Consider the following 27,688-nt stretch of genomic DNA (forward strand, 5'->3'; position numbering starts at 1 on the left):
CAGCAGTGGGTGGTCACTGGTATTTCCAGTGGTAGCAAAACGACTCAAGATTAACTCCCGGTGCTTGAGTGCAGCTTCTCAGGGTTTGGAAATGATTTTATATTCTAAAAGACCTGAGTACTTTCTGTTTGTAGAATAAATCCGAAGATGAGATTTTCCTGAAAACACCAGTAAGTATAAGTTTATGCTGACTTGACTTTGAAAAGGAGACTCTTTATGCCTTTTGTTTTCAGTTTATGAAGCAAATTGCCACCTGCTAGATGAGGGATGGTCTGTCATGACAAGACGTCCATGTGAACAGATATCGATTGTCAAGTATTTCACTCATTCACAGTTTTCAAAAGTTCTGTGCAATCCTTTCTTCCTTTTATTTTAAAAGTAGGCAGCCTAACCAAATGTTGGCCTTCTTGACTCTGAGTAATCTTTATTTTTTCCTGATGAAAAAGAAGCATCTCTTATTTCCAGGCAGAGGAGCTATCTACCTATTTATCTACATTCCTCATTTAGACTCATTATTTCCAGTAAGAGGAATGGGCAGAGCATTACTAGTAAAATTGGATTCTGATTCACCTCCTAACTTAGCAACATGTCTGGAAACCATAATGTGTACTATGCACTTTGCTGAGAACACAGTGTCATGTGTCTTCCTTCAATACTTCGGAGGGAGAGATAAACTAGATATACAAAGAAGTCAACAGGTGATAAGTGCTAAGAAAAACAGTGAATGATAGAAGTCAGAGCAGTTGGGACAGGATGGCCAAGAACCCTCTCTCCTGGAGTCTCATTCAGGCAGAGTCCCAGGGAAATGCACCAGAGGAACTTCTGGCTGAATGGAAGGAAGAATCATCAATGAAACGGGGAGAGTGAGTATTAGAACCCAGGGAGGGGTGTTTGGGAATCAGGAAGTCAGCTGGTGAGCTGGGGCACTGACAGTGGGTGAGAACAAGTGGCAGCTAGCTGGCAGGCTAGTGAGGGAGAGCCTGGCCAGCCATGGTGGGCCTCGAATTTGTACGTGCCCCTGCGGACGGGGGTACATTCTTGGAGTCTTGGTTGGACATGATGAAACTTGCGTTTTGAAAGGATCATGCTGGGTACACAGCAGAGGTCACGAAGAGGCTTACTAGAGACTATTTCAGCAGTTAAAGCCAGAGATCATGAGTGCTAGGACTATGCTGCAAGCAAGATAAGGACCAAAAAGCAGTCAGATTCTGGATGCATTTCTGAAATAAACAGGATATGTCTACAGATTACTTAAAGGGAGGAAGTAAAATCAAGGGATCAAGAATGTTTATAAAAGTTTCCGTCTGAGTTTGATTCCTGGTACAAAAAAAAAAAAAAAGACTTCATGAAAGACCAAGAGAATAAAGACAGAAGAATGTTTATAAAAATTACAGAGGCCCCACCTCATAATCCCACCATCACTAGGAGCTTTCTCTAGCCATATCAGAGAGACACGGTGCACTGTCTGTCAGTCAGCAGTCACAGTGAGCTCAGATCCACTGTCATCATTCATGGACTCATGAGGGGTCACAGTTCTGCAAAAGGTACTCTGCAGAGAACCAGAAAGACCAGAACTATTCAGAATCTATGGTGAAACTGTTTACATGCTTAAGTAAACATTCCTTCAGACCAGTGGAAGTCTGATTAGCCAGTACTTCTGTTTTGGAATTTCCCATGACTTGGCATCCAGGGAGCAAAAGGAAACCTGGGAAACCCCCTGTGGTCCTCCACGGCTGCACTGGTACTCTAGCAGGGGTCAGTGTCAGTACCAGAGTCTCCTTTAATAGATTTAAGACCTATCTATCTACATTCCTCATTAGGGACCACTATAAGAAGGCAGGTAAGAGCAGCATATTTTACTTTAATTAAAAGAAGTCCTTTCAAGTAGGACTTGAGCCTTCCTTTGGCCTTAAAGATGAATTTATGTAGCTGCAGCACTAAAAAGGTTGTTATCCTTTAAAACTCTTGGAGGATTGTTGTCCAGTGATGAATAACATCCTTGAGGAAATCCATGGAGGATTTATTACTTTCTATTGCCATTTTATGGACTTTTCTGATTGTTTCTGATGCCAATTGCCCTGAATCCTGTTTGCAAGTGTGTGAAAAATCAAATAGAGTAAAGGATTGACCATAATGTAAACTATACTAATCATTAAAAAGGCTAAATAATAAATTATTGTAACAAGCTAGTCAAACTGCCATTAAGCCATCTAAGTCTCAAGAAATGAAAGAAGAGAAAGAAAAAAAGCCTTTATAAGCAAATAGAGCTGGCATCTCATTAAAGACAGTATGCTGGATTTTTACACCACAACAGAAGTAATGAATCTACATATTCTTGGGCATGATTATTTTTAGACCAAAAGTGGCTTCAGTGAGTTGTCAGAGATGAAGGACTCTGAGGGGGTGAGCAAAACTCTCTGTTCTGGGCCTCTGTTGCAGCAGGGTTACTCTGGGTGGAACCTCACTTTTGGATAAATCCAGCACCCTCTTTCAAGTGCCCCTTCACTGCTGTAAAGGTAACAGGCTGCTACACAGAGATATAAAACAAAGGCTAAAGGTTCAACAGTAGTTTTAACATTAAAGGCAGGACGTGAATCATTTATTTTGAGAAGCAATGAATTGGAAATATTAAAGTTCCAATGAAAACCTGATAATAAACGTTTCTTTGATAAAAGAAAATAGCTGTTAGTTACAAACTTGGGGGAAATTAGGAGGAACAACTTTCCTGCTATGTTGATAAAATTAAATTATCCCTGATAGCATGGAAATTGGAGTTGTCAGCCCTGGTCTAGGTTGACTGTGGTGGATTACTGCACACTGTTGCCCAGTATTAGTTGGTTTAGGGATTAAGCTTTAGGCAACTAAGGATGAGGAAGATAGACTTTAAATGCTACCTTGATTGACAGAGCTGTTTATTTTTGTGTATGTCACTAGTAGAGAGCCAGGGTTTCCCAAACTGTGATCTGATGAAAGCTGTTAATCCTTGCCCTCATAAATGAACTATTCCTATAGTGTATTTAATATAGACTTTAAATCCCCTCCATCAGAAATTCATGATACTCACTAATCCAGTAAATACTTCAAGAGGCTCCATAGGGAAGAAAATTGCTAATCTTTGTTTAACAATTAAACAGAAACCTATTTTCCCAGGAAAAGCCTTTTTCTTCATGTGCTTCTTGGCACCCTGGATTTCTTTTCATTTACTGTACATTCAAGTGTTGGACGGTAGAACAGACACACTGACAGGTCTGTGGAATTTTACTTGGCCTGCTCACAAGGAGGCCCAGAATCCATTTTAAAAGTTGCCTGACGATGGCAGTGAAACTAGACTTAAGAAAACCAGGTGTGAATTGATTTGTTTCTTGATGCTTGTAAATATACTTTTCGGTACATTCAAAACCTTTAGAGATGGCTTTTTAGGGAAGTCTCGAAGGCAAGTCCATGTTGGTGATAGTTCAGATAAAGTACTTTTGCAGTAATGATGTCTACTTATAAACCTCCAAACTCAGACCTGGGCATTGACCTTGGCTGCTTAAAAAATCCAGACAATCAGTGATATCTGTGCACTCATGTTCATAGCAGCACAATTTGTAATAGCTAAATCTTGGAAGCAAACAAAATGCCCATCAACTACAGAATGGATGGAAAAGATGTGGTATTTTTATACAATAGAATATTGCTCAGCTATAAAAAAGGGTGATCTTGAGGCTTTTTTAGGTAAATGGAGGCAACTTGAGACTATACCCATAAGTGAAATAAATCAGACTTACATTTGTAAATATCATAGTGTCTCTCTAGTATAAAAAATAAAAAGCTGAAAGAGTAATAAGATCCAAAATGTATAACAGATATTATAATAATGAAAGGGAAAGAAAGTGCTCTAAAGGATATAACTGTATGTACAAGTATGCAGGATAGATAAGCATACTACTAAGTTTTTGTTGGTTCATCAAACAGAATGGTTTGCACTGTCATTGTTTGATTGTCTGTCCATTTTTTATACTTTGAGTTTGTAACCTGAACAACTACTTCTAAGATAACAATATATAATTTATCAACTAGTAATTTCTTACTGTTTTTTATTTTGACTAGTCATTTCTTACTGTTACTTTTTTAAATTCTGTATTATTTCTACCCTTTTTTCTGCTTTGATTTTTTTCTCTATATTAAAAAAAAATCCAGACGTTACAGTTTTAGTGTGAGCAATGTAGGTTGGTTTCCCTTGTGAAATGGACTGCATGCCTGGAGATCCATTGCTTTCCTCTAATGCTCTCTTCTCCAGCCAGAGGATCTCAGACACTACTTGGATCTGCCTTTGGCCTGTTCCTTTTTGGTACAATCCCCCAAATTCTCATTCACCTGTCCATACATCTGTCCATGTACTTGCAAAGGGTTCAGAAGAGCAGTTTCCTTAAGTTTGGAGCATTCTCTCCTTGGGGGTATAAAGTATAAAGCATCCCTTCAGGTGAGATAGTGTTCAGCCTTTTGCTCCAAACTTGCTTGTTTTGCTGCTCTCTTGGTATCTAATAAAGCAGACATCACACAAGGTGAGAATAATCTGCTAGAATTTGAATCTCTTTCTTGACATGACCATTCTTATGAAAACAACCTTTGCTTTTTTTTTTTTAACCTTTGCTTTTTACAATGACTGATTTTATCAAAACAGTTATTTTGCCACTGTGGGAATTTAAGTGATAACATAGGAAATATGTCATATGTGCCTCTTGTGGGATGTTAAAATAGTAAAGAATTGCTGTAACTCATTCTGTTTGGTTTTCTAAGAAAACAAAAATATGATACAGGTGTTTTTAAAAAGGTAATAAAAGGTAATAGGAGGAGAGAAGCATAAAGATATGTTTCAGTCACAAATTCATAAGAATTTCTTTTTTCATATTTCTCAGATAAACAAACTTGTTTTTGTTCATTTGAACTGATGCAAATAGTGAGATGGTACCTGGAAATCATAATTTGAAGAGATCTAAAGCCCAAAAAGCAGTAAGTATAAAAGAATGTTTAATTATTTTACTTGGCTTCACCAAATTGGAATAAGACAAAATTACAGCTGTAATAACACTTTTGAACGATTTCACTCTTAAAAAATACAGGAATATCTAACTTCTAAAAAATTAGTTGGTTTTGTGGAATATTAGAAATATGAATTCCTTAGTCTTGATACTAATTCTGAAAGATAGTTTCTAACAATAGTGTCTTACAATGCGTCAGACATTTCTAAATTCTTATCAGCTTGTAAGGTAAGAGATTGTTATTTTAACCACTTAAAATACTTAATTTAGTATTTTAGACTAATATGTGTTTCCCATACAACCCATATCCAGATTTTCCTATTCTCCTCTATTATTAATACCTTACAGTTAGTATGGTACAATTTCAATTAGCAAACCAATACTGACTATGTTGTTATTTTCTGAAATTAATATTTTATTCAGATTTTATAAACTATTAGTTTATCTTCTGTTTAGGAATTTCATCAGGATACATTTTATTTGTTGTCACATCTCCTTAAGCTCTTATTTTTTCAGAAGAAGAACAAAATGTGACATACCCAAAAGTTAGGTAGCTTGCCTTTGGTCTCATAGTTACTAACTGTGAAGGTTGGCCTCAAATCCAAGCAGTCACCTGTAGCAGGCATGTGACTAACCTTTGCACTCAACTATTGTTACCTGAATAATGTTATTTCATCATAGATTGCCTGTGCAGGCAGCAGAGTGGCATGTGCGTCTCACCCAGCTGGCCCCAGCAGTAACCGGGGACTGGCCAGAGTCACCTGGACAGATTTCAACAGAATGATGCTCCCTGATGCTCAGAGCCTTGAGATTGTGGAGGAAATCCTGAGGTTTAAAACAACAGAAACTGATTTCTCACACAGTTCAGGAGGTCAGAAGTCTGCAAGCAAAGTGTCTGCATGATTGTTTCCTTTTGGAGGCTCTGAATAATTTTTTTCTCCCTGGTGCCAAGGATCTGCCAACCATCCTTGGTATCCTTTGACTTGTAGATGCATCACTCTGATGCCTTATTTACATGGCCTTCTCTCCCAGTGTTCTTCCTTATATCGTTTATTCTTATAAGGACATTTGTTGCTAAATTTAGCATTCACCTTCAAAGCCCAAAATGATCTGGTCTCCAGATCCTTACTGTAATTATATCTGCAAAGATCCTTTTCCAAATAAGAACTCATTCATAGATTCTGGCAGGTGGGCATAGTTTTTGGATGCAACATTCTGTACAATACAGGGATTACTAATTTATTTGGGGAGAGGATTAAATGAGGTAAAATTACATAAGGTAACTATATAGTAAGCATGTCTTTGAAATGACAGTCATTTTTATTATCACTCTTTTATGTAATGAGTCCTCCAAATATAAAAGTGTCAATTCTGGTACTTGTGTCAAATGAATTAACTTCATTCAGGCATTTCTAGTTTACACCTTCCACTTGCTTTAATATTATGGTTTTGTAATCACTAATTTTCTACATTGAGTTCTACTGTGTTGCTGCTTGTGAATTCAGCCTGTCTGCTGCTTTTTCATGGTAGTAGAGGTGGGACAGAGGTAGAGGTGCCTTCAATCAATACTCTTAGCCAATGACTCTTGTCAGAAACATAAAAAGTCTTCAAGCTTATGAAGGATCTCCACAGGAAGACAGGTTGCTGATGAGTGAACTTCCTGTCCAGTGCCCAAGTTGATAGACAGGCAGCAGGAAAAATAGCCGGGCAGCTCAGCTGCTTGCTGCCCTTCAATTAACCTCTGTGGTCACTGATTACAGCATTTCCCTTTTCTGCTCAGGCTCTTTAAGGGACAGAATTCCAAATTGGTGCTGGGTATTGGCCTCTTCCCCACCCCACTTCATCGCACTGTGGCTCCACCCCTGGCTGTGTTGTCTCCTGTGGTCACTCTTGGCAGCCACAAGACTATGAGCTCACTTCAGTGAATTCCTTCTGCATTTGTCACAGTCTCAGAATGTTATGGCAGTAAGGCCATAAGAAAGCTAAGTTCAATCCCACTCCTTTGCCTTTCTGTTTCTTTTCTCATACAGTCATTGAGCAGACATGCACTGAGCATATGTTTCTGCAAGGTGACGTTAGTTGCTAGCTGTGGTGCTAAGCAGGCTCAAGGGGCTGGACTCTCAGTCTTCAGTGTGTCACCCTACATTGCCTAAGTAGACGTTTGTATGGTCCCCACTGAACGCTGATAACTTATGTGTTACCTAGGAACAATACTTTGGGATACCTGCTTTAGGGCCAGGGGTATAGCTCAGCGGCAAAAGCACCCACCTACTATACCTGCTTTAACTCTAAGGTGTATCTACCTGTAGAACTTGGGGGATCTCTGACCTTGAAAAGGGAAAATATGTACTATCATTTGCAGTAATGCTAATGTGAAATTAATATTTTCTTCTATTATAGACAACAAACATCTATAATATTAGCAGTACTTGAAATACCAAAGGAAATCACTCATATTTTATATATTATATTTGTGATGTTATCTTACAGTGTTGTTGCATATAGCATTCTGTCAAAATCACAATAGTCATCAGATCTTCCCCTGGCCTAGCCACTTAAACTGTTAATAAAGAGGTACAAGTGTCAGGGAATTTGCCTTTCAATATTACAACTGTATTCAATCTAATTGTCTTTTTTCTAATCATGTATTTAATTTTAGGAATTTTAGTACTTTTTCTGGAAAAAAAAAAAAGAGAAAACCTCTTTTAGTCTCTCAGAAGGATTCAAGGCACAAAGAGAAAGTTCAGAAACCCTAATTAAGAAAGGACATCATCCTTATTAGCTGAATCCGAGGACGCCTTCTTCACCCTTTTATCACTTAAATGAGATGGAGACATGGGATATACATGTAGGCCACACGACTGTTCCCGGTCACCCAATTGTTTGTACACATTAGTCCTGCAGAAAATAAAGCATAACCTAGGGTTTCCAGAGTATAGGACTTGGGAATTGTGCTGTCAACTTTTTCTTTTTGAGAGTAAATAAATTCCTCAACCCTTGAGTCTGTAAGTTAGAGATGGGGTTTATTTGTAAAAAGCATCCTTTGGGGCTTAACTTTACCAAAGCATAAAAGGGCAAACGAAATGTGGAAGTACATTTGCTTGTTTAAATATACATACAAGTATAGTTTCTTATATTACCACTCCCTACTGAACATGCTTGAGTTATCTTTTGGGGTAAAAAATGATTTGGAATCATAATACAGACAACTTTTGAGTATTTTTGACATTGATTTGGCTAATACTTCCAGATCTTTCTGAATGTCTCGCTGAGGCCCTGAAGTTTGACAGAGTAGAGAATGAGTCCAAGCAACAATTCCACAATTGAAATTAAAATTTCTTTAGGAAAGATTTAAAGAATTGTATGCACATAATCAATGCAAATATTGATGTATCTGTCATAAATTCGACTTTTGTTTAATTCATTTTTAAATCTTCATTGTATATATAATCCCATTGTTGGTGTTACCCTTGGCTATTTACATTTAAATTTTCATGTATGGTTCAATGAATTAATATCTGAATTTAAGCTATCATATACAGTTCTGCCTGGGTGGTTTATACTTCCATCTGGGAACTGATGTCAACTTTGACCATTGAAGTTCAGGAAATGGAATATTTTTAAAAATTTTTCCCAAATATTTGAGTAGGACAAATAAAAGTGCTGGTGCTATGTATTAGAAAGAAAGATGTCATAAACTTGGACATCAGTAAATGGAAAGCAGCACACATTTAGCCTCATGCATTTGCCTGCTGAATTATGTATTCACTTATTTATGTAAAGGGCAGAATTTAAAAACATCTTAAACGTCTGCCACTTGTAAGGAAGAAAGCAAGACCAATGCAAAGGGGTGAGATGTGGCTGGTGAGTCCAAAGCTTTTTAATCTGTTGAAACAGAATCTCTGTCTCTTTATAGCAGAATTTTTACAGCTTTTACTTGCACGTGTTTCAGGAAAACAGAAGCTGACTGTTGGAAAAGTAACTTATGAAATTTACATCCACTTTTGCAATCCTCACCTCCAAAAATAATTCAGTATACAGTAATTATTGATACAGTCATAATCTTTGTACCAATAAATGATTTCTCTCCCTCTAGAACTTGCCTCCATAGCTTACTAGGGGTCTCTCATCTCCCAATCTTTGTTCCTTTACTCACATAATATACAATTGGTAAAAAGATATTGTTACTGTGTGTGAACATTTACCTTAATGTGAGATTCAAAGGCTTCCATAACTTTGCTCCATCCATCAGTGTGACTTACGTGCCAGAGTTGCCATCTGCCAAACTGATTTCCCTCCACTTCCCAGAACTCCATTTTTTTTTACCAACATCAGTTCACACTCCTATTCTTGTTGCAAATGCCTGTGCTTGTCGTTATAAATTCACTGCACATCTTTAACTGCCAAGTTCATCTTGCCCTTACCTTAGGCTTCAGTGCCTGTCCTATATGAATTTCCATAGTCCTGAATATTTTACTCATTTTGGATTCATTACAAACTGTGCTGAAATTGTACCATTTATCCTTTAAGTAAACTGTATTTTAATTTCTTTGAATTGAGAACTGGCACAATTCCAAACATATAGTAGGCATCCAATACCCTAGACTTGAAATTTATAGATTATTTGAACTTATTTGACTTCTCTGATCCTTAGTTTCTTGTTGTCAGAATGAGAATAATTGCTACCTCACAAGATTGCTATTAGAATTATAGATAATAATTTCAAGGGTTCTGTATAACATACCATAATAAAATATTCCTATCCTAACAAAGCTTATCTTTTAGTTGGAGAAATACATATAAACTAAGAAAGGCAGATTCGAACAGATAAAAATACTAAGAAGGAGTTAGAAGACTTCATTTTCATCCCAATTTAGCTTCGCAATGAATTAATAACTTTTTGTGTTCATTCTTTTGCTTGGTTAGGATATCTGATGAGGTGTTTTAGCCTTCGCTGATGGACACAGATGATAACTGTAACAGAAGACTCCTTGAAAGAGAGAGAAGGAAGTTGTATCTTAAAGAAGAGGCAGAGAGCAGCAATTTAGGAGCTCAGGGCATTTGAACATTACCTCAATCATGGCAGGGACCTTATTTAAGTTTCCAAGGTAGATGGGCACAAAGGGATAAAGATCCTGACATGGTGAGAGCTGACATCAGGATATCCAAAGGAAGGTGCCTCGTGGGTCAGCCTTAACCCAACTTCCTCCTTCTGTGAGAAGGAATTCGCTAGATCCAACAAAACATAGCATTTTTAGGGCTCCTGAACAGATCGTGGAGGATGGTAAATGTTAGTCTCTGGAATTTGGCTCTGGTGTGTAGGTAGGTGATGAGACTGGAATTGTATAGCAAGAAAGAATATGGTACCAACTGGAATGATTGAGACTGGGTGAAGAAAGCAGGAGGGAATTAATAAATCTGAGAAGGACTGAAGGGCATCTGACCTAGTAGAAACCATGGAAATTGAAATAGGTGAATGTCTTAGAGATCAAATTCAAATGATTAATATATAGACTTACTACTATTTGATATTATGTCCTTTCTAGTACAACTAATGTTTCATTCTTAATGAAACTTTCAAAGACAGAAATTAGTTTCCACCCACAATCAACCTATCACAGAGCCTGTCTTATCTTCCATCTAATTGCCAGGTTCACTTATCTATAATAATAACAATAAAAATGAAGATAACAGCAACAATAACAATGATAGTTGTTTAGCATACACCAGGGTACTGTGGTAGACATCACATGCACATTTAATCCAAACGATAAGCCAGCCATTTGTGAAGCACAGATCTCTGATCTCCAGACCAATGCTCTCTACCATGCTTTGTGATTCTGAAACTGGGACTCCGCAAGTCATTTTCTGTTAGCTGTGCGTGGAGGACAGTAGAACACGCTTCCAGTCTATGGAGTAGAGAAGAGATCTGCTCTTTCTAGTTTGCTTGCTGTTGTCTTTTTTCCCAGTAATGTGCTCCCAGCAATGCCACCTTGCCCTGGAAGTGGGTTCATTCCAGTAACAATAGTAGAATCTACTGTTCTGGTTTTGGTACTCACAGAGCTAACCTTGCCATGCCCACTCAGAAACCTTGTGCCAGCCCTAGAGGTGCCAGTCCCAGCTGGTGGGAATCTTCAAGTCTCTAAATTTGAATAATTCTAGCACCTTCCTCTTGGCCTCCCAGAGCTAAGGGAAGTAGCAACTTGCCACAGTTGCTCTTTCGGGGATTCCATAGATGTATCTTTTTATTCTTGCAGTAGCACATAGTTAATAGCTTTGTATTCCAACAATTCTTTATATTTAATTCTTTCTGCTAAAGTAACTGGTGTCATTTCTGTCTTCTGACTGGTAAGGTAAGGTAAATATTTTTTAATATAACTGATCTTTCATATTAAGAGAGATTAAATAACTAGCTCAATGTCATTTTGCTAATAACTGGTTGCAAACCAGGACTCAACAGCACCCCGAGTCCTGTTTCGTTCTGAGTGTTTCACAGGGTGCTGTCCTCCAGGCTCCTGGTGTGCGCCACACTTAGCAGGCTGCTCTGCAGTGGGGACTGTTCTGCCCCGCTTCCCCTGCAAGCAGAATGGAAAGCCCAGTGTGGGGGTTGATGGAGATAGAATCAGTGCAGCCTTTGGGGATCAGAGAGATACTGGGATCCACTGCCTTGCCATGAGGGCTTGGCATTCCAGCAATTCCTTTATATCCGTTAGCTGAGAGTTCATTCTGCTCAGCTTTCCCTGGCAGCTTCCAAGAGTGGAGGGAGGGGCTGCTGTGTAGACAGCCAGGTGGCCAGAGGAGGGAGCACTTCTGGCTGCAGCAGGTGGGCTATGTTTGCTGCTACAGCTTCTGGTGATTAGCCTACTTATTTGGGAAGGAAGCAGACATTTTAATTCTTAGTGCTCTATGAATAAAGCTATCCAGTGTAGTATGTTATAAGCCGCTTTTCAAATAAGGGAGAACACTGAAAGCAGTCCGTTCTCTTGGTCACTGCATTCCAGACCTGAGCATCTCCTGCAGTGGTATGGGTGGGGCAGCGATATGGGTGAAGACAGACTTAATGGGATGAGGATAGGGAGACTCGCCCTGAATACTTCTTAAGCTGCCAGGCAATCTGACCATGACAGAACCTGATGGGGAGGAAATGTGAATCTTGGTCAACAACAGGCCCAACTCTGCCCTGACCCATCTACCCCAGCTGGCTCTGGACACTAGATGGTCACACTGATACCATATCTGGAAGATGGTGACAGGTGGTCATGGCAAGCAGGACCTTCATGCAACTTACAGTGTTTTCCTTCCTATTTCAAAGTTCTGGAGAGAGAGGCTGGGGGATCTGTTGTCTGCAAATATCTAAGAATTGTGGGGAGGGTCAGACTCTTCTCTGTGCTCCTGAGGTTGATGGGCATTGTAACTAGACAAGCTCAAGTTTACTGGTTGCTAACGGTAAAGCACTGGAAAAAGGTGCTAACTCAATTCAGGTAAGCCTTGCTTAGCAGAGCACTTGGGGAAACACAATTCACACTGTGCCTTTTTGAGGAGAATGAAGCAAAGTGTCTTGAGGAAGGGACACTTAATTTGCATACAGGCCCCAAAGGGGCACCATTAGTCTACTCGGACCATTCCTTGCTTAATACAGATCCCTTATATAGATTTCTGTTTGCATCTGTTTATATCTATTTATGTGCAACAGATACTTAAGAGCTTCTTTCCCTTCCTTTTAGAGAGGAAAATTAAAAAAGAAGCTTCTAAAGAAAGGAACAAAGTGGGGACATGGGGGAGGGATGGTATAATTTCTAATATTCATCAAGCATGGAGGACTTTAAACTCTGTAGTCACTGGGCATCTGGCAAAGCAGATAAAAACTGTAAGTCTCAGTGAGTCATGGCAGGGTCAGTGACCTGCATCAGGGCCCAGTGATAAGATTGGCAAAATGTTCTCTCTCCCCTCTACATGGTGTCCAGCACTCTCCTGGTTCCTGAGGACTGCAAGCACTGGAAACAGGTATCAGCTGCACCTTCCTTAGGAGCCCTGATCATCCACAGAGGGCAGGGATGTTCTCTGCAGTTTGTGAGTGAGGAACAGGAACAGTGGGAACCCATAAGAACAGATGCTAACTAGAGATTGTGACTAATTCTGCCTTTGTGTGTTTTATTACAAATCTCACAGATTTTTAGACACACCCACCTAGCAAGATCTGGGGCATCTTTTAGAGAAGATGGGATCTTGTTGCTTCTCACTCACCAAATATTTAGGGAGCCCTGGAGGAGATGCTGTTTGCTATTTCATTTAGCATGGCAAGGATAATGCCTTCTAAGAAAGGGACTCCAATAGAAGGGTCCAACATGACATAAGGGAGATTTCAAGAGAAAGGAACTAATTTGTTTGCATGTAAGGCTGTTCGTGTGCCAGGACGATAAGCCACTCAAGGGAGCTGGAACCATTGGGGACAGTTGTTGGAGATAGTGCTAGAGAGCTAGCTGAAAGCTGGACTTCTGAGGTTCTAGACAGCACTGGGTTTTCCAGGGTCCTAGACAGCATTGGAAACAAGGGCCTGATCAGAGGATCAGTGTGGTTTGAAGTTTGCAGATAAGACTCCTAAATCAGCAGTGATTTGGAATTTGCTCATAGTACTTTCTCATGGTGCCACTATCATTGTTGCCATTGTGAAGTAACAAAGCTTACCTTAAAGAGTTTAAATAACCTGCTTAACATTAGCCCGTGTGGAGTAGGAGCTGGGATTTGAACCTCAACAGAACAAGCCATAATTTTTTAATGTCACTGTTAGATACTGCCTCTCCATGGCTGAAGCCCCCCATTATGCTGCAATAATTTTGTTCTTCTAACCTAATGCAAGATGTGACAGCATCCTCCAACCTAAAAGTCCTTTCTGACCTCCCAGGGATATGTGTTCCTCTGGAGGCATCCTTCCCACTGGATGGAGCACCCCTTTGCCAGTTTTCTCAGGATGTAACACCTTTGGATTAAGGATCTTACTTCAGTTATTTGGAGATCCTCCTGGGGTTCAGACACTCACTCTGATTAAAGCCTATACATTTGTGTCCTTAAAATAATGTCCAAAATCTGAAGTTTGGGAAATTGCCTGACTGATAATGCAAATCTATAAATCCTACTACCTACTGCATCCAAGCTGAGTATAAATTCTCTTGAAAATTCAGCTTTGCTGGAAATGTTTTGACTATTCTGCTTCTGGCCCAATGTGAAGTGATAAATAAAAATGAAAAGTGGTGGGAGAAAATCTGGATTAAATTTATTTAAGGCTTAACAGAGCCCAGCTGGAGAGATGGATAGGTAAAGACTTCTGATTTGTTCCTATCATATCTGACTGGGCTTTTTAATTCCTAAACCTGAAATCTCAGGGTCTATAGAGCCATCTCTTGTCTTTCTGATGATGACTCACTTTCAGCTCTAAAGTTATTGAGGACAAAAGAGTCACTATCGATTCAGAAATAACAGTCGATGAAGAAACTTGGGTTTTTCTATCAAAAAGAAGTTGTATATTCCCAACCAAAACCCAGGACCAAACTCTAACAAAACCTACCCTTGAAGTACTTGGAGGCAAAAAAAATGCAGAATATTTGGTGTTCCAAGAAACCTGGATGCATGAATACCATAAATGTTATGAATTTGAAGTTAAAGTGGTAGCCTGAATTCTTGAAAATGGCTTGCTACCTTTTAAAGACTTATACATCTCCTAAAGAGACTTTTCTTTCTTGTCATAGCAGCTGGTGTGATGGACTAGTGACAATCACAGTGTACTCCACAATCACAGGATGCTACAATCCCAAAACCATCTGTGTTCCTCTGGCATTCCCTGAGGGATCCTTCTTATGACTACAAGCATTGCCATAGGCTGACTCCAAGAGCCTTATGGTGATCTGTGTGGCTTCCACCCGGACCAATGTGACCAGCTACTCTATAGAACAGTCATAAGGAGGCTTATTTAAGGATGGGTAATTGAGATGCAGATGTGAACCCTTATTCTGCTGCAGCAAACACCTGGCAACCATGTGAACACTGCTCTAAACCAGCATCCTCCCTGAACTTCCCTTCCCTGTTATCTTTTTCAACTATTCGGAGGTTCCTAGACTACTCCACAATGGCTAATATATCTCCAGCTTGAGCACTGACGAACTTTGACTTCACCAGTGTCACTTTCAGTGCTAACCATTGTGGTTATAAATGTAATGATTTCTGTCCTTCTCTTAACACAACACACAAACATACCTGTGTGTACACCACCTCCTAGTTTTCTAATCAACAAGGTAGAACCAAATGTGGGACTCTTTTCAGTGTTGGAGCTGCTGAACCATGACAAAAGGTAGAATGATTTTATTGCCTACTTATTTAAAAACTTGAATTCAATTATTTCAGTAGAATTTTTAAATTTTTCCTGAGAGGGTTAAGAGGAAGCCTTGATTCTCTTCAAGCATTAGGAAGGTGTCTCTCTCACCCACACTCTGTGGCTTTGCCTTATGGAGATGAGCTCACCAGCCACTCACTGCTCCCTGGAATTTGACCCTTTCAGGCGAATATGCTGGGTACCTATGATGCACAAGATCCCAGCTAGGCTTTTGAAGATTTCAATTAAAGTCTCTGCCCCCGCCCCCATAAACTAAGTTTAAACGTCTTTCCTAGCAATGTGAGACACAAGTTACATATATTCCTATTTAACTCTGAAATAGATGACTCCATAGATCCAGTCGCAGCAGCACCCTATTGCCACAGATCTTTTGATTCTTTATGTCAAAATTAAACTCTTTTCCATAGTTTGTAAACTCACGCAGATTGCAGCCTAGAGGAGAGTGATTACAGTGAATCCATGTTAATGAGTTATACCCAGTGAGTGTGGAAGCAGAGCTGGAATGGGTTTGGAGTGCCATCCTTGCAGCCTATGGCAGGCCAGACTCCACAGTGGGCTGTACTGCCCATTGTTGCCTTTGGCTCCCCCTTGGCATTGGTATTTACATGCCTCTCAACTAGGTAAGCCTGAACTTGTTTGCTGAATTCTCTTGGCAGGTATGTAAGCAAATGTCCCCAGGCCTTAGCTTCTTATGGGAGCTAATTAGATCACAGTCCCACTCAAATCTTCCTGGCTGGCTGCTTCACCTGCGTAACTTTGGCTCTGCATCCTTCCTCATTCTCAAGTTCTTTCTGCTTCTTGAGGGGAATCCACAGGTTAAATCAAGCATGCTCAGAAACGGTTATTAAGTTTGGGATGTTCATGGCTTGCCTGTTACTTCAAGCTGCTCCTCAGTCGGTGCCTTGTGTCCCAGTAGCTCTGCTCAGGCCCATGTCTGTCCCCCATTTACATCTGGCACAAGCATCTGCACTGCTGATTGGGACCTCCAACCCCTGAAATATTGGGGCCTTTCAGAACTCTTTGACCTGGGGGGCACTTTTAGTTGACTGTGACTTAGGGACAACTCAGACCAGAATTTTGGGACATCTTTCTCTGATAGCAGGTCCTTCACTCAGGTCTTGCTTTCCAGTGTCACAAAGCTGGCTGTTGGCCTCTGTGCCACCTGCAGAGTACCCCAGAGCATTTTCCTTTGTACAGTGGCCACACCATACTCCTTGCTGTACTGAGGAAAACAAGTCACTCTACCCAGAGCTGATTTTTACACTTTGAGTCCTAAAGTCACTCAGCATGTGCCTGCAAATCTGAACTTCCCTTACACCAGCAGCCCCTGGGCATACCCCTGGGCCTCTCATGAATATCTAACCCTCACCTTATTTAACTCCTCCTTCAGCTGAAAAACAAATGAAGCAGATCAACCACATAATCAAATACGCAGAAGCTGTGGGTAGGTTCTGCTCTCTTTTGTCTCATCTGTGCTCTGGCTCAAGAAAAGCACTGAACTTTGGACATGCAAGTCCAGTTCTTTGCCATTAGGAAGAAAGCACTTACGGTTCTTGGTAGCAAGACTTTCCCACATTGCTTCCTTCGAAGATCAAATGACATAGCTCGGGCATGTTACATCTGAGTCATGAATAGGCATTTTAGTGTAATACATAAGGCTAACTTTGTATACTACTGGTGCTTGGTAGATACAACTGCCAAATGACATTGGCCATGACATTTATTATTGACATCACCCATTAAAAAGTATTAAGTATCTACTATATGAAGTCTAAAATGAAGCTCTGTTCTAGACACTGGAATGCAGAAGAGAGTGATATCCTACTGGGGACAGATGAATTATAAATTAACTTATTAAAATAATAAGAATATATTAGATTGGGATAAGTCTTCTGTGAAGACTGGAAGATGACTAGGTGGCTCCTTACGGAAGGACACCACGTAAGGGCTCTGTGAGGATCTGACAGAGGCCAGATAAGATTTTTACACAGACGGGGGTTCCAGGTAGGACAGCAAGGGCAAGGGGGCTGGGTATGCCTGGCAGCTCTGGCAGTGGAGTCAGTCTAGGGAAAGGTAAGGGCAGGTGGCTCTGAAAGGGGGTCCCAGGTGATGTGGGGGTCTGCCACGCGTAAGAGGCTCTTGGTTTTTGTTCTTAGGCACAGTGTGAAGTGATTAGAGTTTGAAATAGGGGTTCAGCATGATCTGGTTTATGTTCTACAAAAATAACTCAGAATTCTGAGAGGAGTGAGGTTTGGTGACTCAAGAGAGGCATCAGTATGGCCAGGCAGGAGTCTGATTTGGCAGATCAAAAGAAAGGATGGTTCTGGGCCATGGTGATGTATCCAACCTGGAGAGCATAGACTCCTGATGTTTTTTCGTTTTTGGTTGTGGTCTTTGAAGCTGAAAGAACTAGCTGGCTGACTGCATGTAGAGAATAGGGAAATGAGAGGATTCCAGGATTCCCAGCTAACAGGCATGGAAACCAGAAGGCCCCCAGCAACCTGGACTACAGGTGGTCTGACCAAGATGTTTTTCCATGTACGAGGTAGTGGCTTATTCTGCCGGATGGAAAAGGACATAGTCTCTGTGTCTGTCTGTCTGTCTGTCTGTCTGTCTCTCTCTCACACACACAAACATATACACACACAGGTACTGGAGAAACACGGAGGAAAAACTATTTGAGGAATCAGTTGGTTTCAGATATTTTCAAATGCTGCTTTTAAAAGCAAACCATTGCCAATCCCACAGGCTAGAAAATCAAATAACTTTAAACTGGCAAGGCAGGTATGGTACATTACAGTGACCGAGAGTTCTGTTTACACACTGATATACCCACAGCAGAGTTCTGGAGCAGGGCTGGGCCCGGGGTTTCTGATAACAGTCTTCACAACGGAATTTCATTTGTTTTACTTAAAGGCAAACCCGAGTGCCTATTCTCATGAAAACCAGCTGCCCACTCTATTCTCCAAGGACCTGAAGACTCAGACTCCAAAGGAATGCGCTGCCTTGCCAACATTCCCCGTGTGCCCTGTTCGCTGATTTCACAAACACAACTTGTTGAAAATAGGAAAAGCCATGAAAACAGATGAACATGTGAGAAAAGGATCCTCTGGAAGCTCAAGAAATTTACAGATCCCTGAATTTCATTACTGTAGTTATTTTTAAATTAAGACAATAACTGCTGCTTACAGGTTCTTGTTGACAAGTGGTACACTGATACGGCAAGCCCATGATGTGACCCTCTTTCCCAGAACTGGGAGTATCCAGAACTACCATTCTTGGGAGCTTCTTTTATTCTCAAGATATGAAACTTGTGCCTATTCTGTTTTAGTCACACACACTTACTCATTACCTGGAAGGGCATGAAGAGTTTATTCATGGCCTCTGTACATTTTGTGCTACTTTGTTAAAGCAGGAAAAATGCAGACGGATGAGTCATCGTTTTCAGTTAGTTTTTCAATTTCACCCGGAGCAAAGTTTTTCTATATCCATACCAATTTTATTACTTTTCACAGTACTCTGACCATGCACTTTGTAGGATAATTCATTCTTTTGCTTGAGGGATATTAATAATATACATTGTAAATGTGTGGGGGAGGGGATAGCACTACCTAAGTACTTTTAAGTAAATGTAAAAAATATTGAAATCCAGCAAGATTTAGTAACTCACAGGAAAGGTCCAAAGAAATGTAGCTCACAAGAAAGAAGAAAGAATTATTCAAGAACCTTGAAACCATGACACAGCTGTGCTGCGTCTAGGGAAACTATTCTAAACAGTTTTCAAACCTGAAATTTATTTAATTCAACAGATCTCACACACCTGTAAGCCCAGTCCCATTATAGGGAAGTATATTCATACATTTAGTCAATAAAATATCTAAGTGCTGCTGACAGGTACGACATTGTAAATACAAGAGCACAGTCTACAAGGAACCTTGTCTAGCTGGGTAAAAACCACACATGAACTAGTTCACTGCAGTGCAAGGGCGAGTGTGGGGTGAACTCAGAGGAGAGGTGCAGACAGTGTGTGCTTTGAAGTCTGTGCCTGCGTCAGCTCCTTGACCCCAGCTCACCAGTTCTTGAAGGGCAAACAATATATGAGTGAAAGAAGCAAAGGAACAAGACACTCAGGGAAACGGGAGCAGCACATACAAAAGGAGAAAGCAAAGGTACACATGTGACAAAGGGGCGCCCACTTGGGGAGAAGACGCAGAGGGCATGTGGGGAAGAAAATGTGGGCCGACACAAACTGCCGCCGCTGGGATAGAAACGACCTTTTTAAGGAGAAAAAAAGAACTATGGACCAATACAAAAGAAAAACTATCTTTTTAATGTCGTGGCTAGTACAGTCTGTGTGCAATTGTAAGGGAAATTAGTCACAAATAATCTTCCTTATCTTCATTTGCATGAGTCAGGCTGGAGCTAGAAAAGTTGATGTTGATTGTCTTGTTGGAGAAGTGATAGCTCTCTTCCCAGGGAACAGGAAGAGAAATTGGGATGGACTAATGCTGATTAAAGTTATTTGTGCAAAGGAGAGGCAGAGTTATCAAATAGTAATGAATTTATGTACCAGTATTGTGCATTAATTTCCTCTATTGGAGAGGCACAACTTCAGTCTCTTCATCTGGGGAATTAAAAAGTAATCTCAACAATCAAGAGATTCCGTCAGTGCAGGGGTTCAATGGACTTAAAACCCAAATGACAACCCTAGAATTTATATAATTATAAATGGCTTGGGATATGCATATCCTACCTATAATCGTAATGCCTCTCATTTCTAAAAACGAGATTCCAAAAAAACGAAAGGTAAGGTTCTCTCTCTCTCTCTCTCTCTCCTTCCCTCCCTCCCTCCCTCCCTCTCCTTCTCCCTCTGTCTCTGTCTCTCTCCCTCTCTCTCTCTTTCCCTTTCCATGAATGTACTACAACCTACTTTCAAGCTATGACAGGTTCCACTGCTCATCATCCCCTGCATGATCACACAAGCTACTTCATTCTATAAAATCTTACTTTCTTACACTCTAACACCTGGCTAATAATACCATTTGATACAGGTGTTATGAAGATGAAGGTAGATGTATGTGCCAAGTGCCTGGCACAGACGCTGACATGCACTGAAATACAGTTTTCTTTTTGTTAAATCTGTGTAGTTATTTATAGTTCATAAACCACTTTTATAAATTTCACAAAAGCTGTGTGAGAAAGATGTAATTATTACTAGTTTTAAAGATGAGAAAGCTGAGAAGTTTCAAGGAGGTGCATAGCAGGAGACAGAACTGGAGCAGTGCAGAGGATCCATTTTAATGGATTTACCCTTTACTCCAGCTATTCTTTAGTGGAACACTCAACGTGAAATAAAACAAATTTTCTTATATTTACACACCATGAGAACTCAACAAATGTGGTTCTCTTCTGGATCTCATAAAGTCCCTGGTGAGGACTCTAGGTAAACTAGGAAGCTGGCCAACAGTTCCTCGATTTTCTACTTTTGCATGTCCAATATGGCAGTCATTACTACATGCAACTATCAATTCCTAATCCACATTGAAATAAATACATTGCAAGTGTAAAGTACGCACTGAGTTTTAAAGGCTTAATGTGATAAGGTAAACTACCCCAATCATGCTTTAACTGACTAATGATGAAATTAAAATATTTGGGGTAAGTTAAATTAAATATTTCACATTTTTACTTCCTTATAATGTGGCTACTAGAAAATTTTCAGTGCATATGTGGCTCATGTTTATGACTTGCATTATATGATGGAGTTACTCTGCTTAATCTTTACTCTTGCAAGGGTACCTCGGGCCTCCCAGCCCTCTCTGCACCAGGATGCTCCTGCCAGAGAGCAATATTCTGCTACCTATCTCATGCCAGCATGTTAATCTCTGTCTCTGTCTCTCTCTGTCTGCCTCTTTCTCTGTCCCCCCCACCGAGGTCAGTAGGATTCCATTTAGTGGACCAGGAGTAGGTAGCAATAGGGAAAGGACTGTGGCAAGCTGAAGAATACATGCTTCATCCAAAGGTAAGAGACACTATTCACCTCTAACAGTTGTAGACATATCAAATTTAGGTCCTATATGCTCAGACCTTTTGAATTTTCAAGGGCATTCAGAAATCTATTTTCTTATGTATGTCTCCTGATTTTCAGATCTGCAACAATATAAACATTGTAACAAGGACTGTGAAACATACATAACAATATGATGGGGGTTGTATTTTTTTTTTTTTTTTTTGCCTAGTCATCCTGAGCTTTTGACCAAGGCACACCTGGTGAGATGTGGGTAAACTGAACAGGTAGTACTTACGACACTGGCTTTGGTTCTTGGCATTTCTGGAGCTGGAAAAGTCCCCTCCTAGACAAGATACAAGTCCTAGCGAGAACAAATGGTTCATTTAGTCATGCCACCTCTCTACAGGCTAAAAATGTCAGCCTCTGATTCTCTGTAATGGATCTTTAAAAGTAAATAGTATATCCTGCCTGCTTGAAGATTTGCCTCTGTCGAGGGTCCTCAGAAAGCTGAAACTCTCTTCTAGGAAGGTGGCTAGAGGTAGGTGTCATAGTGAAAGCTTCTGTGCTGGTCTCTGGCGGATGAGGGTAATGGCACAAATGGTTGTTGTCCTTCAGGAATCTCTCTCCCATCTTAGCATTTAGTCTACAAGGATGCACGTCACTTACCCACAGTGAACTGAAATCCTTAAATAAGCCAGGTGGACAAAAATAATCACAGTGCAGAATACGCCTGTTATTTATAGGATGGACTGTATTCTGGACACCTGAGTCAGGCCCCTGGGGAAGAGAGTTTCCTTACGTTGCAGTTGATGCAAGCAGAATTGGATCCAGTCAGATTCGAAATCCATGTTCCCTCTTCCCACTTTGAAAATGTACAAGGCCTAACACAAGTGCAAAACGAGAAAAAGGCAGATATAACATGCAGCATTCACTCAGTATCCACTTGTTCTTTCTGGCCTCTCCTTACGCAAATATGCCATTAGAGTTCTTAGGATTGAAACCACTTACTTACATTGTTGATAATGACCCTAAAATAAATAGACTCTGAGTGATTTCTACCCTTCTTATTCCATACTGGGACTTTCCTAGGCGGTGTCAGACTGTGAGATTTCCCTAATATTCCTTTTCATAAGAACATGGCAGAGTTGGCCAGAGTTAACCTTTTAATCATATATAATACCATAGCTTCCAGGGCTTCTAAGTCATCAAAGCAACTTCATTTCTACAGTGTTGGCCCCTGTTAACAGTCTAATGAGGTTGCAAAAGTGGGGATTATTGTCTATGTTTCAACGAAAAGGAAGTGGAGTTTTGGAAGGCTGATTCTGTGACTGTCCTGGGTGCCCAGAGCAGTGCCTCTCCTGATCCTCAAGCAGGCTTCTTTCTACTGTACTTAAAGCAGTGAGGATCTAAGAAGTCTTTAGCTCATGTTCCCAAGCAGAGTTGACCCCCATGATATAACATATTAGTACATTGCCCGAGATATGCTATAGGGAAAAAGACCTATTCATACTTACACTGATCCTGACCTAAGTTATAACAATTATTTATAACATCATTTTTACATCAAGAAAAACCAAGAACATAGGAATACTATATTGAATTGTTTGCAATTGCTGGTGTCTTTGAGGGACATGAGAATGTTTTTTCTCTCTCTTTAGGAATCCAAACAAGAAACTACGTCATTCCAAACAGGGACAGCTGAACAGGTGGTCTTGACAAGTTCTTACACTGTGACCTCTTTTCTAGTTTAAGTTTAAAAAGAAATGAAGATAAGAGAGAATGTATACAATGGCAATAGAGCTCAAGATAGGGATGGAAAAGGCATCAGCTGTCAGAGAGGTGAGGTGGGCAGATGAAGTATGGAGTCAGCAGAAGAGACAGGGCAATGGCAGAGAAAAGATTAGACAGTGACAGGGGCAGATGGGGCCTGAGGGTCACCAAATCTCAACCCAGACTTAAGGCCTTTCCTGAAAAATCGAAAGTTTCTTTTCAATATCTTCACATATCTATCACAAGCATGGTCATGCAAGGAATATAAACACATTTTTCTAATTCAATCTACATTTTGTTTGCTTGACATTCATAATTAGTGATATTCTTTTGTATAATGTTCTTCTTAATTTTGTGATGTCAGTTATAGCATTCTTAAATGCATTTTCATAACCCAGTCTGAGAAACTCTGCCCCATTTATTATAGGAGCTCAATAAGGTAATGTGTTCCAACTGTTCAACTAAAAATAAGTTTTAAGAACATGACCTCTCTGGGCCAGGGATTTAGCTCAGTGATTCAAGCATTTGCTTGGTAAGTGCAAAGTGATGAATTCTATTCTTGGTACAAAAAAAAAAAAAAACACCCAAAGAAAGATGGCAGATAGACAACAAGCTACAGAAGCTCCCTAAGATAGTCAACTTAGAATTCAACATAATACAAAGTGGGGAGCCCCAAACAGAGGGAGATGAATTCTCTTGTCCCAAGAAGAAGTTAAAGGGACTTGCTGACCATCCAAGGTCCTGCCACGACTGGCCGACGCCGCGACTGGCTGGGAGTCCCACTGCGACTTGCTGAGGAGGGGGGGTCCCGCTGTGACCTGCCTAGCCGCGAGGTCCCGCTGCTTCGACTCACTAGAGGCACAGTTACATTGAGTTTGGGGTTCAGTGAGCCAAATGGAGAGCTGACTTGGCAGGGAGCCTACACTGACCTGTGGTGAGTGATGGGAGTGGAGCCATTCCATAAATAGGGAGGCCCTGGCAGACGACACTCTGGGATCAAGCAGAACTAGCAAGTACAAGGGGCAGCAGTGACTTCAGTTGTTCCCTTCCCAAAGGGGATTGGTGGCAGTGAGCTAGACCTGGGTCACGTGACCTGGCTGAGACCCAATAGGTTATCTGAGGTCAAGTCCCTACAGCAGTGGCACACACTAACCACACTGGGCCAGTGGCTGGTCCGGAGGGAGGCAGTACAAAGTAATACAGTAGTGTAGACCACAGCAGCTTGATTAATCTAGAGGGGAGGGGTAAGCATACGCAGTCCCTGTCTGCAACTCATTAACACACTGCAGCATGAAGGGTCATCTCGCCAGCACACTTCAGAAGAATTGTAACCAACAAAGAAAGAGACTGGGGCCTCCTGGAAGAAGCAAAAAAAGATGGGAAGAGGAAGCAACAACAAAAAGTCCTCAGGCCCCAACCCTGAGAACATTGACCCAGGACAGGTAAATACAAAGGAGAATGAGAACAGCAAACATGAATATCAGACACAGCCGCCAGTGGACATAAAGAGATATATTTGGGACCTCATAGATGAGTTCAAAAGTGAAATATTTAGCCAAACAAAGCAAGATATAAGAAGATTAACAAAAAAGATACTAAGCACTCCTCAAGCAGACACAGATGGAAGAAGGGAGGAACTCAAACATAGGAGAGAACTATTTGGTGAAGAATATAAAACATATATAGAATACATGAAGCAGATTCAAAGAGATCACTAGGAAATTAAAAACTCTATGGAAAGATGGCAAATCAGCTTGAAAGAAACTAAGGATAGATTATCCAAACTGAAGGACAATTTTGCAGTGTGGAAGTATGAAAGGGAAAATATTTTAAAACTAACAAGGAAATAAGCATTAACAATACAAAGGCTAGAAGATGACTAAAGGATCTATAACTTGAGAATAAAGAATGTAAATGAAGAAGCTGGGATACAAACAAAGGACCTACAAAGGTTATTCACAGAAATAATTAAGGAAGACTTCCCAAACATAGGAAGAGCAAATGATATTCTGCTATATGAGGCATACAGAACCCCAGCCACCTACAACCAAAACAGAGCTATACCCAGGCATATAATAATCAAGATCCCAGAAATTCAATATAAGAACAGAATATTAAAAGCTGTTAGAGACAAGAAACAGATCACCTATAAAGGAAGATCCATCAGAATAACAGCAGACTTCTCGACACAAATCATCAAGTCAAGAAGAACCTGGAGCGAAATATTCCAAGCCCTGAAAGAAAATAACCTCCAGCCCAGATTGATATACCCTGCTAAACTGTCTCTAGAAATTAATTGGAGAAACAAGATGCTTCCAAGACAAAGAGGAACTTGGGAAATTTGCAACAATCAATCCAACTTTACAGAGATACTGCAGGGCATTCTAGAGAGAGAGAAAAGTACTAGGATTCCAGGAACAGTGGCAGAGAGTCCTCAATGAATGGAGCAGAAAACAGAATGAAGAAGATAAGCAGACAACTGAGGGCAAAAAAAGAGCATAACAGAAATGAGGCAGAGAAGATTTATTCAAAACTGATATGATTGAAAGAATCAAGAGAGTATAGGTAACTACACTAAAGATGACAAGACTCGACGATACACATTCTTGTTTGATAACTGCCAGTTTTTGAAGTTCTACACTATATACAAAGTTGTGTTTTTATTAATATTGTTATGTACTGACATATTCAATTATACTATGTCTGATGATATAGCCAATTCTTTTGGAGATAACAAGAGACAACACAAGAACTATGGTAGAAAGATTTGTACAACCGTCTTATAGGTTTATTTCATTTCATGTGTTTATAGGAATATATTTTGTTTTGTCTTGCTTTGTTTTGTTTCTCCCTCTAATATAGAAAGGATAGAAATACAGGTTAAGACTCATGCATGTGTAGAATCCATAAACAGTTTATGAGAACTGATCATATGATGAAATGAATAGATACTCTGAAGAAAAAGCGACACTAAAATACCCAGTGCTGATCCTGGAGTGTCATAATGTGAAACCCAGCAGTAGTATTATTTTTGTTCAGTGATATTAGCCTGTTTGGGTTTATTCAATCTCAATCTCTTCATAATTGAAGAGATGGATAACTGCATGTATGTTTAAGTGTATAGGATTGATAACCATATTTCTAAGTTTTTGTTGGATAGTTGAATAGAACTGGTTGCAATCTCACTGTTTGAATCCCCACTTTATAAGTTCCACTTTAGTATCTTGAATAACTATTTGTAAGAAGAAAATCTATAATCATCACCTAGTGATTTCTTACTGTTTATTTTTTTCTTTGAAATTATGTATTATTTCTACCCATTTGCTATTTTGTTTAATCTTTCTTTAAATTAAAATTTAAAAAAAAGACTACAGTACCCAGTGCTGATCATGGAGTGTCATGATGTGAAATCCAGCAATACTATTATTCTTTGTTCAGAATGATTTTAACCTTCTTTAGTTTGTTTAATCCAAACATAAATGAAGCTATGGATAACTGCATGTATGTTTGAGTGTATAGGATTGACAACCATATTACTAAGTTTTTGTTGGACAGTTGAACAGAATTCTTTTGCGGTCTCACTGGTTGAATTCCCACTTTACATGTTCCATTTTTGTATCTTGAATACCTATTTGTAAAACAATATGTAAATCAACTAGTGATTTCTTAGTTCATTTTTCTCTCTGAACGTATGTATTACTTCTACCTATTTTGTGTTTTGTTTAGTCTTTCTTTAAATAAATTTTTTTTAAAAAGAAAAAAACCCAAAAAACAAAAAACCAGAACATGACCTCTCAGAACAGTGCCACCCCTGGAGTGAGTCAAAAGTCTAGATTATCCTCTTAGAACCACTTGAAGAAAGAGCAAAAGACAACTAGCATTAAAAGTTCTACCAGGCACAGTCTCTCACTGTTCCCTAGTGTCTAGCATGACAGGTATTGGAAATTTCTGGAGAAAAATTGTCAAAAGAATTCTTAAATCCTCATAAAGACTAGTGTGACCCTTGTTTGAGCTTTTTTTTTTTTTTTTGTAGTTTTAACAGGTAAGATAAAATAATTGTTTTCAGATCACCACATGACACACAATTTATTGCTTTGCTACAGGCAACTTGTTGCTTTGCTAAAATACACATATATGTGTATATGTTCATACGCATGTCTATATGTGTGTACAATACAAATCCTCCATGATAAACTGTGTAACTGCCCCAGGCTTGTGACAGACTCCACAGGAAAATCACCCTGTCACTCCCTTAGTCTCCTTGCAGCCCCTGCTATGCAGGCACTGCTGCAGGTGAGGGAAAATGAACCCTAAAGGTCTGCATTTAAAATGCTAAATGTATTTTACTTTAGATAATAAGGAATAGTTAGAAGAAAAAGAAATAAAGCAAAGCAGAAAGAGAGATCAGGATCGTTAAGGAGATAGTGACCACAAAAGTCCTCTTAAGACTTGGCATTGAATAAAGATGTGAATGCGGTGAAGTATCAGTCATGTGAATAT

At 39.9% G+C, this 27,688-nt stretch overlaps 1 protein-coding gene and 1 long non-coding RNA gene across 4 annotated transcripts in view; one reads left to right on the forward strand and one right to left on the reverse strand.

Annotated features, from left to right (window-relative positions):
* Itgb6 (integrin subunit beta 6) overlaps positions 1-27,688 on the reverse strand; it is a 127,786-nt gene that overhangs the window by 84,164 nt on the left and 15,934 nt on the right. The gene's annotated exons all lie outside the window — the stretch shown is intronic.
* Positions 309-26,556, forward strand: LOC134478293 (uncharacterized). Its single transcript, XR_010050806.1, has 3 exons — positions 309-863; positions 4,902-4,995; positions 18,325-26,556. It is a non-coding gene; the product is annotated as an uncharacterized LOC134478293 (long non-coding RNA).

This window comes from Cavia porcellus, unplaced genomic scaffold, assembly GCF_034190915.1.
Source record: "Cavia porcellus strain 051 isolate PalLab524CR breed Dunkin Hartley unplaced genomic scaffold, mCavPor4.1 scaffold_12, whole genome shotgun sequence".
Lineage (NCBI taxonomy): Eukaryota > Metazoa > Chordata > Mammalia > Rodentia > Caviidae > Cavia > Cavia porcellus.